At 43.1% G+C, this 21,956-nt stretch overlaps 1 protein-coding gene across 2 annotated transcripts in view; it reads left to right on the forward strand.

Annotated features, from left to right (window-relative positions):
- Window positions 1-1,060: 1,060 nt before the first annotated feature.
- The window catches only part of CALN1 (calneuron 1), a 520,980-nt gene continuing 500,084 nt past the window's right edge, over window positions 1,061-21,956 (forward strand). For both annotated transcript variants that reach the window (XM_016138511.2, XM_016138512.2), the window contains exon 1: window positions 1,061-1,241. The gene's annotated coding sequence lies outside the window, so the exon portion shown is untranslated. The remainder of the gene's footprint in view (window positions 1,242-21,956) is intronic.

The following is a 21,956-nucleotide window of genomic DNA, read 5'->3' on the forward strand; positions in this document are numbered from 1 at the left end:
AAACATTTGTGCATCAAAGAACATTATCAAGCAAATGAAAAGATAACCTACAGAACAGGAGTAATACTGGAAAATTATATATTTAATAAGCATTTAGAATGTGGAGAAATTGAACTCTTATACATAGCTGGTGGAAATGTAAAACAGTTCAGCCACTGTGTAAAACACTGTGACAATTCCTCAAAAAATTAAACATAGAATTACCATATGACCCCAGTAATTCCATTCTTAGATTTATATCCCAAAGAATTGAAAACATTTACTCAAATACTTATACTCAAATGTTTATAGCAACACTATTCACAATAATCAAAGGATAGAACCATCACAAATGTCCATCGACAGATTAATGGATAAACAAATAAATACAGTGGAATACTATTTGGTCATAAAAAGGAATGAAGTACTGATTCGTTTAACAATGTAGATGATCCTTGAAAACATTATGCTAAGTGAAAGAGACCAGAACCAGACAAAAAATCACATGTTATGTGATTCCATTTGCATGAAATATCCAGCATAGGTAAATCCATAGACAGAACACAATTTGCGGATGTTAGGTGCTGGCAGTAAACTGCTTGATAGGTATAGAGTTTTCTACCATGGTGATGAAAATATGTTGCAACTAGATAAGGGTGGTGGTTGCACAACATTGTAGGTATATTAAATGCCCTTGAATTCTTCACTTTAAAATGGTTAGTTTTAGGTTGTGTAAGGTTTACCTCAATAAAAACTATATTAAAAAAAATTAAAGTGAAACAACAACCAGTCCTATAGCATAGGACCATATCCAGAGTGTGTTGTTGGTAGGAATCTAGCTCAGATTTAAGCAACAAGCAGAAGTTAACCAGGAGCATATCCAGAGGAATGCAGTGAGGGAGATGTACCCCCACCAGCTGGGGGTCTCTGCAGTGGATCAGCCCGTTGGTTCTACAGCTTCTCAGGAGTTAATCTGCTCCTTTGGAGGTTTTACCAGGCTCTCTTCAGCTCCTCCTCCACCTGCCTTTCTGGCCAGAGAAGACTGGCTGGGCTCCAGGATGCTCGCAGCATACTTCTCCCTCCTGCAGCTTGAGCAGGAGGACTAGCAAGGGTCTGGCACAACTCCAGTGGTCTCCAAGGAGTTGGACTGGGGTCAGCTCTGGAGTGGGGCTCCCTGGCTTTGCGTACACCACCCAGCTCTCAGGACTGGGACAACTTTGGCGAGTCCAGGGAAAGGTTTGGGACCACTTCTAGGCACACAGGTAAGTGAAAAGGGCCTCGAGAGGAAAAGAGATGGGGCTGTAACAATCTGAGGTGTGTGTGACCCCACACTGGTCTCCTTATCTTAGACTTGTAGCTGTTCTTCAGGGGTGAGAGTATATTTCAGGGACATGCTTTTGGTTAACTTCTACTTGACCTTCAGAGCTCAACACAGGCATCACATTTTCTAGGAAGCCTTCCTGAACCATAAATGCCCTTCCTCTGTGTCCTCAAACCATCCTGCACTTCTATGTAGCATTCTCTATACTATATTTTAAAAGCTAATGCCCTTCGGTTCCCTGCCCCTGCACCCCCGCCACCCCACATTAGACTTTGGACTCCCTCATGGCTGGGTGCCTTCTTCCAGGTGTTCCTTTATCTCCATGACAATGATCTTATAGGTCTCTTGGGTGCCTGTATTATTGACTTGGACAAAGAGGGCAGGTCCCTTCTCTTACTTTGACAAGCAAGTGTCTATTCACATGTATGTGTATATGTACACACACACACACACACACACACACACACACACACAAGACCTCAAGAAAGTTCAGTCTGTTCTTCAATCCAGGTTCCTGTGATAGAACCTATACTGATGTGGCAATGGGCCAAGGTATGGGTATTGTGGCCTTAAACTAATTAGCTCAAACCCTTGCATAATACCAAGCATGGTCCTCCCTACCCAGACCTGTAAGGAGTTGCCTTCCAAGTGGATGTCCTCTTGTTTGACTGAATCTCCAACTTGGACCTGTTTTTCATCTTCATTCTGCTCCATTTTGGTTTCTTCCTTTCCCAGGTTGGAGCTATTCCCTTGGTTAGGGTGTCCCAGCACTGCATCAGTATTAGAGAACCCATTCATTTTATTGCTGCTCAGAGTGAAAGGGAGACTTGGAACACAAAAGTCTGAAGAGAGAAGGGAGGGAAAACTGCTCTCTGGGTGAAAGCTTCCTTTTTCTTTCTGTTCCTTTGTGATCATAACGAATTACTTTAAACAACAAATCACTGATACTGCAAGCGTTAATCCACTGCTCACATACTTCAGTGATTTACATACAAGATTCACATCTTTCCGCTATAATAATTTTTGGACTTTATTATGCTAGAAGAGTGTCTGTCTCTTTCCCAACCTTGACTGTGACATTACAAAATCCTCTTGTTGGTTTAGCCTTGGAGAAATCTATTTTCAATTTCCACTCCTCATTTCCCCTAGCTACAGCAATTAAGGGCAGAGGTGAGTGGAAAGATGTTAATCTTGGTACAAATATATACAAACCAGGTCTTAAAACTCAAGTTGGGGTTGGGGGCACCCAGGGTACTGGCAGATGCAAGAGGTTATTGCTTCCCATAGGGGGAGTAAGAGCAACTCTCAGGGGCTCAAAAGCACACAGCCTAGAGTGCTTTTGGAAGTAGAGAGGGGGCCAGGAACTTACAATATGATGTGGTTAGTCTAAATAAAAAGTACATAATACTTTGAGAGTGCAGAGAATGGAATCTAACATTGTGCATGATGGAAGACTTTCTAGATGAGGTGATGTCTGAGCAGAGCCATGTAGAACAAATAATAGTTATCCAGGAGCATGTCTGTCTACACCCTGAATTCTCTTCTCTCTCTCAAGCTCTAGAGAGACCAGAGAGAGGCATTTAAGGCATCCTGCTGTGCTTTTTCAGGATATTTGGGTTTGGTAGCCTGAACTCTGAAGCATTAGCTGGATTGATAGAACCTGTGGATATTTCTCTGGGACCCTGGGCAGATGTGAAGATGTCAAGGGGGATTAAGGGTTTGGGGGGAGTCCTATGGTCTGACTTATGTGGTACTGCTAGTGATTTTTGTCCAAGAGATTCTCAGACATGGGTTGAGTACCAGTTTAGGACATAGAACATTGGTGGTTTCCGTTTTCAGGACCTTTGTTATGTGATGGCATCTATCTCAAGAACTAAAGTTTAAGAATCCAAATAGAACCCATCAGCCATGCTAATACTGCCTTTCCTGCCTGTGGGCAAGGAAGGGAGCTGGGCATATTGCTCTAACTTTACTTGAGCAGTGTACTTCCCAAAGTTGGAGACATTCAGGCTACACTGCTCCCCAAAGCAGCTGGAGAGTCTAGAGTGGGCTTTGCTTGTCTAGTTGATTATCATCATCATCATCATCATCATCATCATCATCATCATCATTATTATAAAGAAAACTTGTTTATTATAAAATAAAACCCAGGTAAAAATGTATAGCTTAATGAATTATGATAAGGTGAACATTCTTATCATAACTACCAGGTCAAGAAATATAACTGCTAGTCATCTGAGAAACACCTCCATGCACTCCATCCCAATCATAGCCTCTCCCTCCTTTTAAAGTAACACTTTCTTGTGATTTTTTTATCACCCAAATGTGAATCTTGCTCCCCTATCCCCTGACTTTTTTTTTTTTAAACTCAATATGTCTCTTGTGTTTTCATTACAATTTCTGTTGAAGAACTTAGGCCTTTTGTTCTGTGGAGTTTCCCACACTCTGAGAATTTCACTTAACAAACAATTTCAGATGGGACTGTGGTGGGTTGAGAAATGATGATATGCAAATATGAATGGTGTTTCTTTTCATTTTACAAAGAAATATTGGTTCTACTTTGTCTTGGATTTTAGCTGTGTCCCTGAGTCCAACCGCATACAGGACTCAATAAAGAGATGCCTATCTATCCATGGCTACACACGGACCCTTACGTTACTGATTTTCTGTACTTTGAGTCCTATCACATTTCCAGTGTCCCATTTCTCTCTCTCTAAGGTGGAAAGAGGACCATGTGAGCATTTACTCCTTCTGCACAAACTGCCTTGGGGTGGTGGGGGCTGGGGGCAGTTGGCTGTAATCAGCAACTTGTGTGGGACTCAGGAGGAGATGAGAGCCATCCTAATCTCAACCAATTTGGATTCAGCAATTTCAGATGCTTCCATGTTTTTCCCTTTAGGCTTATAGTGATCTTTCTCTCTAATCTTACAGTGATTTTCCTTATGCCTCTCTGAGCTGCCTTTTAATACTTGGAGTTCTCCACATCCCTGGAAAAAATGATTGGCTCCAGGGTGGTCTTTATGTCTTAAAAGATGCTGGTTCTCAATCTTGAAAAAGGGGTCAGGTCTCGATTTCCAAGGACAGCCTGCCAAAGCAGGTGTTGGACCCCTGGACCTAGCCTCTGCCCCAGCTGGCTCTTCAGGTGGGGCACAAACAAGCTGGCTCCTCCAGGAGAGGCTCAGAGCCCAGCCACCTTAGTGCTGGTGCTGGTCACAATTGTATAAAAATGCAGGTGGTGGGAGGGGAGGCTTTGCCAGGGTCTCGTTGGCAGTGAATGGAAATAAACTTTAATAGTGGTAACCCTGAATGGCGGCAGTTAGGGATATTACCCCGTTGTACTTTCTTTCAATGATGAGTTTGTATTAATTTTATAGAAGTTGGAAATTAATAAGGACTCTGTCCAGGGAAAATATAAATCCTTTCCAACATCAGAATGGACTATGACAGACCAGCAAGCACCTTGGGAACCCAACATCTGCCCAGGCTGCACTTGTGTCTGGATTTAGAGGGGTCTTCCAAGGCCCGGAGGTCCCTATACTTTGGAAGATTTCATTAATGGCACTTTTATCCTTCACTTATATAGGCTAGAGTGAACCACAAAGGGGTCTTTTGGTTTGGGGAGGGAAGTGAGTGCTTTGAGCATCTGGCAGCTCCTATCACTTTCCCCACTCAAACCTCTCTGCATGGCTCCCATCTTTTGACCAGAAAGTACCCTGGTTGTAGGGCTGGCTAGTGGTCGTTCACACCCCTGACAGGGCTACCCTTTGCACGGAACCTCATGGCTTGACTGTAGATCTCTCTCCACTGTGAGTTTTCCGTGTTTGGAGCCAAGATACTGAGGCTGTGGACATTGCTCTGCTTCACTTCTTCCAGTCTCAGCTTGTGTCTGTACACATAGGCTCTCTGACTGATTTGTTTTCTTAGAAGTCAATGGTTTTATTGTTGAGTTTGGCATCTCCTCTGGCTTTAAGATAAGGAGAGGAAGTTGGGCTTTTGAGCTACAATGGATGGCCTTGCTAAGTGACAGCAGCATGATTTAGTGAAATGACACTGCCACTCACAATATACATTATCCAGAGAGCCTTGCTGAGGTTGCTTTACTACGAGAGACTTGGATGGCATGACCAGCTGTGTTGATGGCCAAGGTCAGGAGGATGGCCTTGCTATCTATCAAGCTGTTTGTGAGCTGCTCATCATCTCCTGGAAATTTACCTGAGGATGCCTCCCTGCCTCCTTGCTTCCAGGGGCTGCAGTGTTAGCCAGCAAGCAGCTTGGGAACCCAATGTCTGCCCAGGCTGCACCTCTGTGTCTAGATTTCGAGAGGACTCCCAAGGCCCAGAGGTCCCCAAGCTCTGGGAATAGATGTCACTAATAGCACTTTTATCCTTCAGCTCTCTTGTTCATGCTTTGAATTTGTCATGCCCTTTTATAAGGTGTTCTGTGGCACAAGAGTACCACTCTCTCAGCCTAGGGAGTGGGATAGAGAGAAAGAAGGAGGAAAGAGAGGGGAACTGGAGAAAGAGAAATTTGGGATGGTTGAAGAGAATAAATAGGGTGCTGTTTCTGCTATTTGCAAATCCTCTGGACCATAGAACAAAACCCAGGTTCATTGGTGATTCAGGCAGGCAGAGCACTGTGTCCTGCTGTGGGGGCTAGGAGTTGGGGCAGGACAACATGTGTACCAAATCTACAACCACCAGGTAAATGTGGCCATGAAGGCCAACTTGTGATATGTCAGAGAATAGGACCTAAGAGCTGATCAAGAAGTTAAATCTGGGACTCAAGGGGAGACTTTGACTAAGATTTTACATTTATATAATCAATCCCATGTGTTCAAAAATATCTTGTGAAGTGGCAAGTACAGGGATTTCATCTCCACTTCACGTCCCACAGAACGAGGTGACAGTTTTTCTTCCTTCATGGAAGAAGGCTATAAGTTGATGCTTTTGTAAGCTGGTGGCTTCATAGCTTGTGTATCCATATTCCACACACATGGAAGCCATGCCATGTTGGACTGCTTTTTCTTTAAATTGGGACCCTATCCTTTTTTAATTTTTATTTTTTTCAATTTTATTAAATTTATTGAGGTGGCATTGATTAATAAAATTATATAGGTTTCAAGTGTACAATTCAATAATATGTCATATGTACATTGCATTGCATGTTCACCACACAAAATTAAATTTCCTCCTGTCATCATATATTTGACCTCCTTTACCCTTATTTACCTCCTCTCACCTCCACTCTTCCCTCTGGTAACCACTAAACTCTTGTCCATGTCCATGAGTCTCTGTCTTGTTCATTTGTTGCTTTCACCTTTTTATCCCACATGAGTGAAAGCACATGGTTTCCAACTTTTTCTATCTGGCTTACTTCGTGTGGCATGAAAATCTCAAGATCCATCCATGTTGTTCCAAATGGCAGTATTTCATCTGTTCTTATGGCTGATTAATATTCTATTGTATATGTGTACCCAATCTTTTTTATCCAGTCATCTATTGAAGGGCACTGTGGTTGTTTCCATGTCTTGGCCACTGTGAATAATGCAATGAACATCAGGGTGCATATATCTTTATGGCTAAATGTTTTCAAATTTTGGGGTAGATACTCAGAAGATCAATTGCTGGGTCATGTGGTAATTCTATTCTTAATTTTTTGATGACCTATATATATATATATTTTTGATTTAGAAACTCATGGGCAAGGCTAGAGGAGCAGTTGCTTCCAGAAAGCCTTTTGCTCTTGCATTTGGGTCTATCTACTTCTGTAGGTAGGTACATAGTGAAATAACTTTAGAAAATTTGATTAATATAGGAAAATGTGAAAATTAATACTGTGTATTATTCTAACCAAAAAAAAAAAAAACCCACCCCATTTGCTTATTGAACAGAATTTCCTTTGATTATAGGCCATTAGTGACTACAAATTGTTGATGCTTTATTAACATTTCATAGGTCTAAGTTTCACAAATTTTGCATTTTACATCAGGGAGCTGATCTCACTTAGCTTATTGATGTGGAGATATATCCTTCAGTTCATTTTAACCAGAATTTGTTGTGGGACTACTCTGCACTAGGTGCTAAGAATAGAAAGGTAAAGGACACCTGTCCCTACACTTATAGCATGGCGGACAGTCATGTGGAAGGAAAAATGGATGTACAGTGTGATTGCTATAGGAAAGGTAGGTACTCTTTTCTGCCTGGGGGAAGGAAGTGGTAAGGGGAAAATTAGTCTTTGGTAAAAGGTTTCCCAGGGACTGTGACATCTGAGTTTGTCTTGATGGATAAGTAGGAGTTCACTAGTGTAGCAAGGAAAGGCATTTCAGGCTGGAGGAGCAGCATGCACAAGGCCCAGAGATATGTCAGGCTGGTCTCTTATGGGAGCTGCAAGTAGTTTCATGTGGCTGTAGCTGATGTGAACCTGGAAGGAGATGAGAGGTTACAAAATGTAGATTGGGGCCCACAGCTTACAAGGGACCTCTTAGACAGAATTAGGAGTTTAATTTTATCCCAAACACTGTGGGTAGCAAATATTTTGTATTTTAGAGAGACTGAGCCTATTGTGCGCCAATTGTAAACTCTTGTTCGAGTTTCCTTCATTGCTTATTTGAAACCTTAGAAATCTCATAAGGATGAAAGATCTTTTATAAAGATCTTTCTCTCATCGTGTCATGATCCAGCGTAGCCCAGTAGCAACTTCCTTTCTCCCTTATTGTGAAGTCTGCAAGCATTCTTACCCCTTCTTACCTCTCTATCTGACCATGAACCAGCATTGGCTTTCTTCCATTTCTCATCCTTACCTTGTGCTTTAGACCCTGTTTTGTCTGTTGGGAGCAATCTCTGCCCTATCAACACTTACTTGTCATCCAGGTTCTGGCTGTACCACCTACCTCGGGAGAGTTCCCTGATTCTCCTAGAGTAGGTCAGTCCTACAATGAAGACCAGCAGTAACATTTCTTGTTCTTCACCCTTGTCTCTTTTGCAGTCATTTGATGTTTGTCTTTCTTCAAGCTCTTGAGCTCCTTCAGACTGGGCTTCATCTCCTTAGTTTGCCACCATATCACCAGTGTCTATCAGGACACTGGGTACTATTTGCGAACGAGTGGAGGTAGGGGATTTATTTAGAAAGTTCTTGTAGGAGACCAGATGAGGGATAAAAGGTCTTGAGTGAAGCCGGGTGGCAGTGGGAAAGGCGAGGTGGGCCATATCTCTAGGGTAGCACACATTGGCTAGTTCTGGATGTGGTATCTTGGAAGAGTGGAAAGAGGTAAAGACGATGTGAAGGACTGCAAAAACATTCTTACCCCTGCCTATAGAGGAAGAAACAATTTGCATTCTGTGATTTTTGCCTTTCTGCCAGCCATGCTCTACAATAGCTTCCCAAAGAGGGCTTGCTACTCACCAGTTTGAGCCCAGACTTGAATTAGTGGGCAAAATCTGGTTCCTGTGCTCATTAAGTTCATTACCATGCACATTTTGTTGCTCTTCTTATCTTTTTGCAGAGAGCCTGCCTGGACAGGACATCGCTCAGAGCAGGCCTTGCCACCTTTCTCTGCATCTAGGCAGATGTCAGACCAAGGTTTGCTCTCAGGTCTCATCATTAGGCATTCAGTGTGGAGGAGTCACCAGGGTCCTCCCTAAATAATCCATCGCAGGGCATCTTGTCCAGGCTCTGCTCAAGGGTCCTTTGTTCTCAGTGGGCTGTTCTCAGAATACAGACCCCTGAGGGGATCAAATGAGAGATGAATTAAGGCTCTCTAATTCCTTAATAACCTACACTGTCCAGGTTCCTAATGTTAGAGAAACATACTAACATTTACCTAATGCACCTAACGTAGCTAAATAATAAACAAAATAATAATGTGTGCATTCCCAGAATCATTCTCTGCTGGGCTGGCATTCAGTGCAGTTCTCTTGAGTTTGACTTCCTAAATTGCACATTAACATTCTCTTGGTTTGAATTCAGTATATTTAAAATTAGGCTGGGTGTATTTTTTCTTTTTGATATGTGCAAATTTGATCTAATAAATAACAAATATGTAATATAAGGATATGCCAATGGGCTCCAACCTGCAGAATAATCTCAAAACTCTACTCTCTCGTAATTACTTTTAATCTTTAAATGTTAACATTTATATTCCAAAATATGAAATATGTGCCAGAATGTTCAGATTATGACTTGATCATGACTATCAGAACACTCCAATTTGAGATATCCAAGGAAAATTCTTGTCCATTCAGGAAAACAAAACCATACTAGATGTTTCAAACAGATGGTATTGAAAACAGAGAATTACTTGCATAGGAATTGCCAAGCTGAAATGACCCAAGAATTAATAATTGCAATAACAGCTACTATCCCTTGGGTTGTGAAAATGAAAGGGAAGGGGTGGTTTCACCTGACTTAGGGGTGCCTTAAAGGGCTGGTGCTCAGAGGGAGGCAACAACCCAGAAGGACTGCCATACTGAGGGGACAGGAGTTGGGGGTGGAGTGTGGCATGGCTGGTGGTCTGACTACTGAGGATCATGGCCCAGCTGTTGCTGATACTTCTATGAGTATCTAAGCTGGTGCTGGACTTTGAAAGAGCAGAGTGAAGCTGGTCCAAGCAGTAGCAAAGAAAGCGAGGGTCAGGAGCCATCCCTCTGCGTCTTTCTCCCTCCAGGCCTTCCCTTCTCTCCCTGAGTCCTCATTTGGCTGAAACAACAGAAAGCCAGAGGGCAGGAGTACCTGGGAAGAGTGGTCTGGGGAGCCCAGCTCCAGCATTGCAGAGTGTCTGTAGGTGGCCTGAGCTGAGGAGCCATAGTGAATAAGCATATTCACAAAAGCAGATTTGTGGACAAGCCAATTTCAAGGCTTCACAATATCACTTTATGCAGAGATGAGGCTTCCTGGCTTGTATTCTGATAAGCTTATCTTGTACGAGTCTAGTGAAGTTAAGCTCTTATGGACAAGAATGAAGAGGTGGGCATTTGGTGATTTGTCAATCACTGAAGAGGTAGGTATTTATTTGGGCCCAATGGGTGCAAATGGTAGACCTTAGACCGAAGGGGAGGGCACATCTGCTTCTCTTTTGGGTGTAGTCTCTTCAATTTGCACTTTGAGAGGTCAGAATCCTCTTAATGGCACTTTTTGGTGGTGGATGCCACAGACAAGCTCCCTCTCCCCTACTCACCTGTGGGTCAAGACAGAGTTGAGTAAGTCATTGTCTCTGCCCAGGGGGTCCAGCTTTCTGATACTCTCTGGGTTCATAGCTGTTTGTTCTGAAGAACTATGGAGAGAGTTGAGGAAATACCTAAACTTTGGTGTTATAGGGTATGTAGGTCCATGAGGCCATCAAAATGGGAGCTATGGTAATGTGGGGAGAATACTCCAAGTACATCCCAAGCAAAGGAGTGTCAAGGCCATTGCTCCTCTCCCACATGAGCATTCTCTTTGTTATCTCTTTGTGGAGCTTAATTTTGTTAATGACATGGAGAAAGAGATCCCAAGGATGGAGGGGGGGGCAAGTAGTAGGGATAAAGCTTGAAATTTCTCTTTAGATGTTTCCTTGTCAAGTGGTTCTGCTTGGGCATCCCTTTCCCATGCCGACCTCTTCCAACTCCATGGTTCACCTTCCTAGGATATTACCATGGGGTGCCATGGGGCTCTGGGGTTGTAACTCTGTGGGAAACTCTTCGTGCCAGGCACAAATCTTTCGTCTACACCCCAGCCCCGATCTCACTGTTTTCCTTGCTTACTTTCTTTAAAGGTGAGAGAAGGTGTCATATCCAAGTCTCTCTGAAAAATGGAGGTAAGAAATTATATCAAACTCATGTCTTGCTGACAAGGTTTTTTTTTTTTAAATTAATTAATTTATTTTAATGGTGACATTGGTTAACAAAATCCAGTAAGTTTCAGCTGTACATTTTAACAGTAAGGCATATATATATTTACAATATGTGTTCATCTCCTATGCTGACAAGGCTTTTATTGCCAGCGGATTTGAGGGCTCTGGCATTTGAGGGTAGGAGGAGGATGCCAGGCACAAAGAGAGATTTGTGGGAAAGGTGGGGAGAGACAGGATTGCTCAATGATTTTGCGTAGGGGCAGCCAGAAAGGGCCATCTCTTTCTAACTTTCATCAGTCTGAGTCAGCTGCATGCAGGCCCCATCTCCCAGAGCACAGGCTGCGATCGGGAGAGTAAGTCTACCCCAATGTGTGCCTCGTTGACTCTGAGGCCCTTGGAGATGGTCCTGCACAGTATTTCTCAAGATTTTTTAGTGCACACCCTCTGCCATGTTCTGTCCTTGTCAGCAAAATATGGTGGAGATTAGTACATGCTTTCTAAAGGCCCTGTGTTTCCACCCTTGTTAAGAACATTGTGGCTTAGTTCAAAGCTGCCATTCTACGAATGAGGCAATCCAGGCTAGGAGGGGAATGGTCATACATGTGGTCTCCCTCCTAGCTATGCTTTGCGTTCCAACTATTTCTCTTGGTGATTTACCTATAAAATACAATTATATGGAGAGGTCATCTGGCCAATTGCAGGCCATGTGCCTTTGCATCTCAGTGTTTAGAAGGTGGGCATGTGTGTGTACATGGACAGGCATGTCTACATGTGAGCATACGTGTGTGTGTACATGGGAAAGCATTATATGTACATGGACAGATGTGTGTGTGCATGGACAAATGTGTATGTATATGGGCAGGCATGTGTGTGTGCAGCTTACATGGTGGCTATCACCCAGCAGTGCTCTCAGGACAGGAGCACACAACAGAGACCACACTTGCCTAGGGCACTGTCTGTCCAGCTCCATCCCTGGAAAGGGTGCCCCTGATGCCACTTATACCCAAGAAACCCAGCCTTTCCCTGGTCTGGGAGACAGCACATAGGCCATTGATGTCCTGTGGTTCTAATCCCCTGACCTTCCTGGCTGCACTTTTCCACCCTCACAGCTCTGTCTCCATGTGAAATGAGAAGTCTGCAGGACGCTGTTCCAGCAGCAGCCACGGCAGCAGCAAGAGCAGCATTGGCACCCTCCAAATTGGGACTCTAGCCCTTTAAATCTGCTCTGTTACCAAAAAAGAAGAGGCATCAGACCCTGTTAATTAAAGCTCGCCCTGGTCCATCATTCTGAGGAGCTGCAGTGCTTTGCTCCTTCCTGATGGCTTAGAGATTCTCCTTAACTCCCAGCTATGGATCTTGGAGAATTTCCCCCGAGATCAGCAGGAGGTATGATCCTTGTCGATGGCACTCTGGGGCTTGTGTAGCTCTAAATCAATAATAAACTGACTGCATGAATGCTGCCTGGCCCCCCTTCCTTTCCCTCTTCCCCTCTGCCTCCTCTCTAGTTTCCCAGCTTGTGTTTAGTTGAGACAAATCAAGCTTTCATGGGCTTTGGAGGAAGGGAAGGGGTCAGGGGGTCTGGAGGTAGCTCCCAATGTGTTTACTTTGAATCTAGCTTCACCTAGCTGCCAAAGGGGCTTGGAGGAGACAGGAAACATGTTTTTTCAAGCTTGGGGTCATGTAAAACCATTTCCTCCTGGCTGGGTCCCTTCCCTCAGGTTAGAATTAAAAGGGCATAACTCTGACTTGACTTGCTCCTTAAAGCAATGAACTGCCACTTGATCAGTCTGAAGATGGCTGTGTGGCTATTCCGCTATGCTTTAAAAAACTCATTGCATACAACTTTCTCTCTGTACATTGTCCCGGCAGAAACACCTGTCCTCCAATCTCCCTTCCTCTTTCCTTTGAGTGCTGCTAGATTAAAATGCTTGCTGTAGGATTTCAAGAATTCAAGACCCTTTCCCTGTGCCTGTTGAGGAAACTCACTTTTAGTTGAGTCTAAGGTTCTATTGCGAAGAGTTGTTTTTATTCAGGAATCTGCTCTAGCCTAGCAGAGTGAGGAAGGAGATTTATCTTCTTTTACATTGCATTTTGTAAATTGTACTTGAGTCCAGAGAACATCTATCTGCAAATCCTTCATTGATTCGTTTTTGCCCCCAGAGCTTCCTTCTGGGTAAAATGCTCTTCTCAAGGCATACCTGAAGGAAAGGTTTCCTTTCAATCAGCTTGACATGACTTCACAAAAGTCCCTGAAAGCCAGGCCCTAGCAGAGGGCCTGAGTAGCAAGGGCCCAGAGCAAGGGTACATGTGCCTTGAGAGGGGGCTTCGAAGAGCTTATTACCACCCCTCCCCCAGAACAGTAGATTAGGAGGGAAAACACTATTATTAATTTTTTCCAGGGGCTTGAAAAAGCACTGGATGATTAACATTGCTTCTTAAGTCTTGAGAGGGATCTGAGCCAAAACACAGTTCACAGGAGTGGGGATTTCCCCCCAAAGTTATTGCCTGCAGAGTCCTAAACTGTTTACACAGACAGTAGTTATGATGTGTGCAGCTAAATCCTTTCCAGTCCCTAAGCAAAGGATGAGAACTTTTTCTGGGTGAATGTCTGGAAGAAAGCATATCTGCCTTCCAGACACTGTGGGTGCAATGTGATTTGTATTCTCAGAATAATAAAACTCTCAGCCGTGGCAGAAATGCATTGGTAGGAGAGACTATTCAAAGCCTACAAATGGACCACTTGATGGAATTCCTAATCACTGTGCCCATCGGTAGGTTTGTGTGATAATTTGAAGATTCTGAGAGAGGCAGCAAGGAGAGGTGTTCCCCATAAACAAAAAGCCCCACAGAGGTAAGACGTAGGAAGCCCCATGCAGAATGAGGAGAGTAGGCCCACGGAGGGAGTATTCTGGGTTCAATGCTCTCCCCCATTTGGGCTTTGCTTTCAGCTGGTTTGTGAATTGCTTTGCTGAGGGCTGGGCTTTCACCTGGAGATGGAGATGTAAGTAGGATTGTGGCCATGGTAAGCAGGGTAATTTCCTGAGCTCATAGACAGAGAGTCCAACCCAGGAGCTCCTCTCATAGCTCATCCCTCCCTATCCCCCTGGGAACTAAACAACACAGGCCTTCTGCCTTTCCGAGTACTATTGCTCAAGTCAACACCCTTCTTCTACCTGAAGAAATCGGGCTTTATAAAATCCCTCCTAGGGCAGGGAGAAGCCTGGAGAGATGTCACTATCTGTGTCCTTGGACTGACAGGACATATGAACAGAAAGGAAATAAGTTGGCTGTTTCTTTGTGTCAATTTTTCTTTTCAATATAATGATGTGTGAATATGTTTGTTTTGTTTTGTTTTGTTTTAATTTACTGGATTGCTGTTGACTTTCAAGAAACTCTAAATAGATCCTAGTGGAGTTTGTTTAGACCTGGCAACTTTGTACAGTTTCATGGTCCCTGGGTATTGTTTTCATGGTTTCGGCGGGCAATCCCATTACCAGGTGGTGGAGTGGAAAGGACATGGCCGTCAGGAAGTGACAAACCTTCACTGGAATCTCAACTCTACCATTAACTTATATATGGCCTTTGCCAGATGTATAATCTCCTGAGCCTCAGTTTCTTCACTTGTAATATGGTAAAGTTGTCAGGATTACATGAAATAATTTAGCTAAAGTCTGTGAGCACAGCAGGTACAAAAGAAATTTTCTTCTGGAACCATTTAAATAGGTTTAATGGCTCCTTCACGGACCACTGGACTCTGCCTTCTCTGAGGGCAGGAACAACTTTTCCATGTCATTATATCCTTCCCAATGGCTAGCACAGAACCTGGCATAGTGCTGAAACTACATAAAGGTTATCGAATGAAGGAATGAAAGTTTGTGGATATTTAACCTTCAATATAGGTGATTTTTAATGACTAAGTGAAAACACTTCTCACTCAGTTTAAGAAATATAGCTGAGCCAGGTAGATCAAAGAGTCCCATGGTTGTAATAAATTTGGACTAAAATATATCCTTTTGTGAACTGTAATAAAAAACATCTGCATTAGTACTTAAACCACGTGCCTGTGGACTCCAGGAGTGTCCCTGAAGCCATTCTGATTGCTGAAGAGTGTAGAGGTGACTTCTGCCTTCCCTCATCATGTTCTACTTTCTCTTTTTCTTGCTTTGAAGAAGAGGCCTTGAAAAGGAAATCAGCTCAAGGAGGAAAGAGGCACTTATCCTGTCACTCTGATGTGTAGAATGAGCCAATCAATATGTCAACCAATTAATCAATAAGTTGGTCTATATGTAGATAGTATCTATTGAGGAGAATCATTGGTTTAATAAATATATGTCAAAGATAACAACAACAACAACAACAACAACAACAACAACAACAACAACTAATACTACTGCTACCATCTAACATTCACTGAGAGTCTCCTGGGCTGGGGATACCAACAAGAGTGACAGTACCTCTGCTCTCAAGTAGGGGACAGAGGAGTAAACAGCGTGCCCATGCTATGACAGGCAAGAGTCTAATCTACCATGGGAATCAGTTGGGTTCAAGAAAGACTTGTTGGGCTCAGGTAACTCATTAGAGTAACCTCCAAAATGAGTCCTAAAAGAGATACCTTTGGAAGGGCATTCTTGGAACAGGAGGTGGCACAGTTAGAGGCCAGAGGAGGAATAACCACTTTTGAGCACGGCAGGTAGTTCTAACTGGCTGTGTTCTGGAGGGCAATATGAGGAAGCCAGAGAGGACAAAAGGACAGGGGTCAGATTCCAAAGGGCCTTGGGTGCCTGCAAAGGAGAGGAGTTTATTTTGAGGGAGATAATGAGTCACCGAGGGAATTTTAAGCAAGAGAATAATTTGAAAAAATTGAAAATAACAAATATATATTGTGATAAAGTGTATGCCAAACTGTGTTATAGGCTCTGAGGATACAACAGTGAGTAAATCAGACAAAACTCCCGCTTTTGTGGAACTTTCAACTAGTGGAGAAGACAAGAATAAGCAAGAGAAATGTAAATTGTATATTGCAAATAGCATGTTAGGGAGAGAAATAAAACAGAGAAGGAGGCTTGGGTGCAGGGACAGTGATGGGCCTGGGTGAGTGCAATCCTCCACAGGAGGAGGGAGAATGTGGCATGGGAAAAAAACTCTTGAGGCCTTGCCCGAACTTTGGCTTTTACTTCTAGTGAGATGGAATTAGGTCTGGGTTCTGAGCAGAGGAGAGACATTTAAAAATAGCTCTTCTAAGTATTGTGTTGAGAAAAGATTGCAAGTGGCAAGGGTGGAAGCAGGAAGATCAACTAGGAAGTGGATAAATATCTCAGTGAGGGGGATGGTGTCTAGAAGAGGGGGGAACAGTGGAGGTGTGAAAAGTGCTAGAATTTCTGGACTTTTTTTCTTCTTTTTTCCTTCCTTCCTTCCTTCCTTCCTTCCTTCCTTCCTTCCTTCCTTCCTTCCTTCCTTCCTTCCTTCTTTCTTTCCTCCCTCCCCTCTCCCTCACTCCCTCACTCCCTCTCTCCCTCTCTCCTTTATCTTCTTCTCTCTCTGAAAGCAATGGAATTTGCTGATGAATCAGATAATTGTGTGAGAGAAAGAGATGACTCAAGGATCACTCAAGCTTCTTTGGTCTCCAATGGAAATGACTGTGAGTGGAACAGGTTAGGGAGAAGATCAGTGGTTCGGTGTTTCTCATGTTAACTTTGAGAAGCCTGTTAAACATCCTGGCAGGGATGTTGAGTAGGCAGTCCTGACTTCACAGCAATATCTGGGCTGGATACAGGACATTGGGAGCCATCAGAGTATAGATGGTATTTAAAGCTATATTAGATGAGATCATCAGGAGATGAGTTATGAATGGAGAGACTGAATTCTGAGGCATTAAAACTATAGGCTAAAGAGAGGAGGAAAAACCAATTAAGGAAACTGAAGAAGAGTGTCTCTCCTGTTTAAGACAATTTATCCCTTCCTATATTCTATCTCCTCTCCTCTCCTGGGAGGAAGATTCATAGATCACCCTCCCCGTTTTCACCTTACCTTTTCCTCCTGGTTTCTTCCCATCTCCTTAGAGACCTACTCAGGTCTCTCTCATCTTAAAAATTACCCTTCTTGATGCCTAAGTGCTTCACTTGTGTTTACCCCTTTTTCTCTTTTCCTTTACAGATAAACTTTTTTTTTCAATGTTAAATGAACAACTACTATATGCCAGGCATGAATGATGTAGAGACAAAAGAATAGACTTTATTCTACTTGAAAGAATATCTATTTATTTCTACTTTTCTACTTCCATGAAGCATTTTGGATGTATATATACAATGGAATATGAAATATATAGCCATAAACTAATGATAAAAATTTTGTATTAAGGAAAATACAATTTAGAATAAAAGAGCAAGGTGAAAAAATGAAATGTACAAATACAGGTCAAAAGAGCATATATTCTTGTACAAGAATATAAATGAACCATCAATCTTATCAGAACTTCCTGGTCAGAAAAAAAAGGAAATTTCTCTTAAAAAATTTACTGAAGTATAATATACATCTAAAAAGTTTTCCTATCATAATTACATGGACTCCTACCTTTTTTACAAACCGAATACCTTATCCAGATCAAGATATACGACATTCATGCCCCAGTCCCTCTTTTTGTAGTAGTTTCTAGTCAGTACTCCCCACAGGGACTGAAATGATCAATTTGCCTGTTCCAAGCTTTTTGGAAATTGCTTTTTGAGTTCACTGTCTGCAGGATGATATGTTAGTTCCTCAAGGAAAACAAGTTTTTGGCATTTAATTCTAAAAAATTTTTCTTCTGGAGTTTCATTTAAGAGACAGTGAAAAAAATTAGGTAGACTGTACCTTGTCTATTTCCACAACTTGTTTTGGATAGCATATACAAGTCTGTGTGTATGTAATGAAACAAAAATATAAAATTAGAAGCTAAAGATAAAAAAAAAGGCAAAGAGTGGAGTCCTTCAGCATCATTTGAAGCATGATAGGGACAGTCAGAAGGTAGAACCTGGAGAGGATAGTGTGTTAAATACCAGAGAGATCAAGCAACACAGAGGCTGGGGAATGACCCTTGAATTTGGAAAGCAGGAAGCAGCTGGCAGTTTCCTGGAGTGATGGAGGCACAAGCCAGTTTGAAGGAGGTCAAGAATGGAATTGGAACTTTGAAGTGATGCCTTTGAGTGGAGTCCTCTATTTCAGGAAGGTTCACTCTCATGGAAAGAAGAGAAAGGGTGGTAGGCAGAGAAAGTTGCAAAATGTAAGGAAAGATTTTATTTCTCAATAGAATGGGGGAGGCGTAAACATGTTCTTGGAGAAATAGGTAGTCAAAAGAGAGGATAGAAATAAAGGGGAGAGAAAAGAAAAAGAAGGAAGGACCTAGATAAATTCTTATACTACGGGTGCATACTCGCACATGCACACACTCACACACACAGACACATGCACACATACACGCACATACACACACACACACACACTCAGCTTAACTTGGTTTCTCCCTTTTTAAAATTTTTCTGGTTATAGACCCCTTTCCTTGTCATTGTTCTTCTTTGTTTTGAAGCTAAGATAGCCCTTAGCAAGCACAGCCCCTGTGGGGAGTCCACTCCAGGATCTGATTCAATGGGGCCTCTCTCTAAAAGGAGGGGCACTGTGAGGTATCTGCTGGATTTTATTTCAGCCATCTGTCCCAAAATGTCAGGGCTGCAGGAGGCCTTAGCAAGTGTACAGTCTGTGTCCTTATTTCCAAATGAGAACATGGAGACCTATGTTTTCCTGTCAAGATAGGAACAGGAGTGGTGGAGTTGAACCCCAGGTCTCTGGCCTGCTGAATCATAGCTTCGGTAGGCATTTCTAGATCTCTCCCTCTAGATCTCTCAAACTTGAAGGTTTCCTAAATTTCAGCATGCATCTAAATCACCTGGAGGGTTTATTAAGACACAAATTCCCTGGCCCCATCCCCTTAATTTCAGATTTAGTAGGACCATGGTGGGCCAAGAATTTGCCTCTCTAATAGCTTCCTTTGTGATACAGAGGCTCCTGGTCTGGGGGCCACACTCTGAGAACACTCCTGAGAGGTGCTGTGGCCAGGAGTGACAGGGAGTGAGGCAAGAGAAAAGAGGAGAGAGAGAGAAAAACTGGACCTGGCTCCTAGGAGCATTTTTTGGGGAGTGCTCTTCTTTCCTCAGGTTCCTGAATGAGGTGGAGATGGCCAGCTGCCAGTTATGAGAAGATGAGCCATTCCACCTTCTAACCACCAAAGATCCAAGGAATGCAGTAGGGCAGGCTGTACTCTGAGACTAATCCTGGCAGAGTCAGGCTGTTGTTAAACACAGCACAGTCTACGCTGTTATATCCTTCCCCCTTCTATGGATAGAGAGTCACAGGGAAACCCTCTGGTTGGACCCAGGCTAGGACTCAGAAATTATTATACTTGACTTCCAGCAACTCTGACAGCTAATCCTTTCCCCTAGTCCCTAGCAGAAGGAGGAAAGTCTTGTTGGGTGTGACCCAAGGTTTTTCTTTAGCATATTCCATTATCTTGGTGCTCACAGCATATGTCAAGTGAATTCTGTGTCTCTGGCAGGCTATTACACACTGAATTAGTGTGGTGAAATAAAAACTATAATAAAGCTGTACCAGACTCTTAAATTGTTAAAATTTATTGTAAAATGTGCATAGTTATTAACTGAGTTTTGCTTGTGTGTGTTTGCCTGCGCCTGAAGGCAGAGAAGATGAGAAGTGACTCTGTCAAAGGGAGGCTGAGAGCCGGCTCCTGGTATTTTCCAGAGTCCCACTGTATCAGTAAATTCATAAATTCACAGAGCATGGCCGGCCTCTCTCTGATGCTGATGCCCATGGCTCTCCAGGGCTTTAAGTCACAGTACCAGGGGAGAGTAGCCCATCTGTCCACTTCAAGAAGGTCCTGGGAAGGCTGAGGGAGGTGTGTATAAGTCGGGCCTTGTGTTTCTCCAGAGTGTTTACTCTTGGAGCCTGGTTACTCACCCTCTCTGATCCTGGGACCGAGTGTGAGCTTGAGCTGGGAAAGCTGCTAAGAGGGCCTTCCACTACATTCTCTTCTGTCACACCTGCAGGCTTGTTTCCTACCTGGCCTTTTGAGAACCAGATGAAGGTGCCCAATTTTCAGCTCAGCTAAGGCTCTTTCCTGATTGGCCCATCACTAAAGAGCTGGTCACTGGGCTGTCATGGCTTCCTAAGCACTCTCCAGAAATGAGGTTAGCGTGTTTTCCCTGCTGTCTAATTGTGGGAAATTGGAAACTGATGTTTCTTCAGTTGCAGAGAGCGATGCTCTGTAGAAACCTCAGGATGGAGGAGGGCTTCCAGTGTGCATTTACAGTCAGGTCCCAGTCTGCTGTGTTGACACTGGTTCTGACCTCCTAAGAGGTGCTTTTGAGCTTTTGAGCAACATCCTTAGTGGTTTTCTAGCCCTGGGTCTTTTTTGTCACCTTGAGATCAGCTAGACTGTAAATTTACCTGAAGGTGGAGATACCTTTACCAGAGAAAAAGTGGGAAAGAAAAACTCAGAATGTTTACCAAATGCCAAGGCTGAAAGTGTTCTTCCATCTCTGCCACTGCACCCTAGAGTTGCCCTAGGAGTGCACTGTGGATGTCTATTCAGAGAATCCAGGAACCACAGGCACCTCTTGGGATACTGGGGGCATTGGGTCCTGATACTGGGGAGCTCCCAGCCTTGTGATGATATATGTGGTTCATGTGAACTGAAAAACCCAGGGTCAGTGTGGGAGATCTCCTTGGTTTACAGTCTCTCTGAGAGAGGTACTGTTCCAACTTGTTTCTATTTAGTCCCTATATATGTGGTACCACTGATACCTGAGCCTCAAAGTTCACAATTCCACTAAGAGCTGGGGAGTACCCCAGCAGTCCAGGTCCTACTTTCCTGTGGATGGATGAGACACTTGTTAATCCATTTTTCTGACTCTGAGACACTAAGGCTGCTACTTGAGTGGGAAGTTGTGGGGAGGGTGACCTATATTTTAAAAGCTATAAGATGGTGCAGATCGCTTTCCTCTTTCCAGTCACTGATTTGGAGAAAATAAAATTACACCAGCAGAAATGTAAGTTCCAATGATTGTCCCATATTCTGAATCCTCCCTTTTCTTCCCTTTGCCCCACCAAAGCCTAAAAGTAGTCAATGCAGGGCATAGAGAAAGTAAAAAAATGTTGGATTCAGATAGAGTGATAGATTTATTCCTTTCCCACCTCCCCTTGACATGGTCGTGTAGTGTACACAGAGATAACAAAATTACATCAATAGGTTATAAAGTGAAAGCTAGCTAGTTTATCAGCATCATCTCTTTGGCCTGGCAAAGTGATTTCCTCATTTTAAAACATAGTGAAATTGCCAATGTGAGAGCTAGTGCTTGCTGAAAAAGATGATAAAGTGTCCAACTTAAGAGAGCCTTGGGCACTGAAGAAACCTCATGTTTTGGATTTATTTATATATACTCTACTTTGTTTCAGAGGGGATGCAAGGCAGTTTACAAAGATGCATAGTCAACTGTAAGACAAAATTAAATAAAAACTAAATGGACAAAGAAAACAAGACAAAGGAAAAACAAGAAAGAGAAAGCAAGAATGGATGCATGAATGAGGTTAAAATACAAAATTCATGACATTAGACCCTGTATGTTTGCTAGAGGTAGAGGTGGTCCTGAGCTTTCTCTCAGCCAACACAGAGAAAGAAATAGTCCTTTATTGTAGACTCAGCATTCATGTAATAAGAACAAACCGATTGCTCAGAAAAGGCACAGCTATCCCTGTTTCTAGCAGCAGAGAGAAATATTCCCCTGGGCC

This window comes from Rousettus aegyptiacus, unplaced genomic scaffold, assembly GCF_014176215.1.
Source record: "Rousettus aegyptiacus isolate mRouAeg1 unplaced genomic scaffold, mRouAeg1.p scaffold_m13_p_8, whole genome shotgun sequence".
Lineage (NCBI taxonomy): Eukaryota > Metazoa > Chordata > Mammalia > Chiroptera > Pteropodidae > Rousettus > Rousettus aegyptiacus.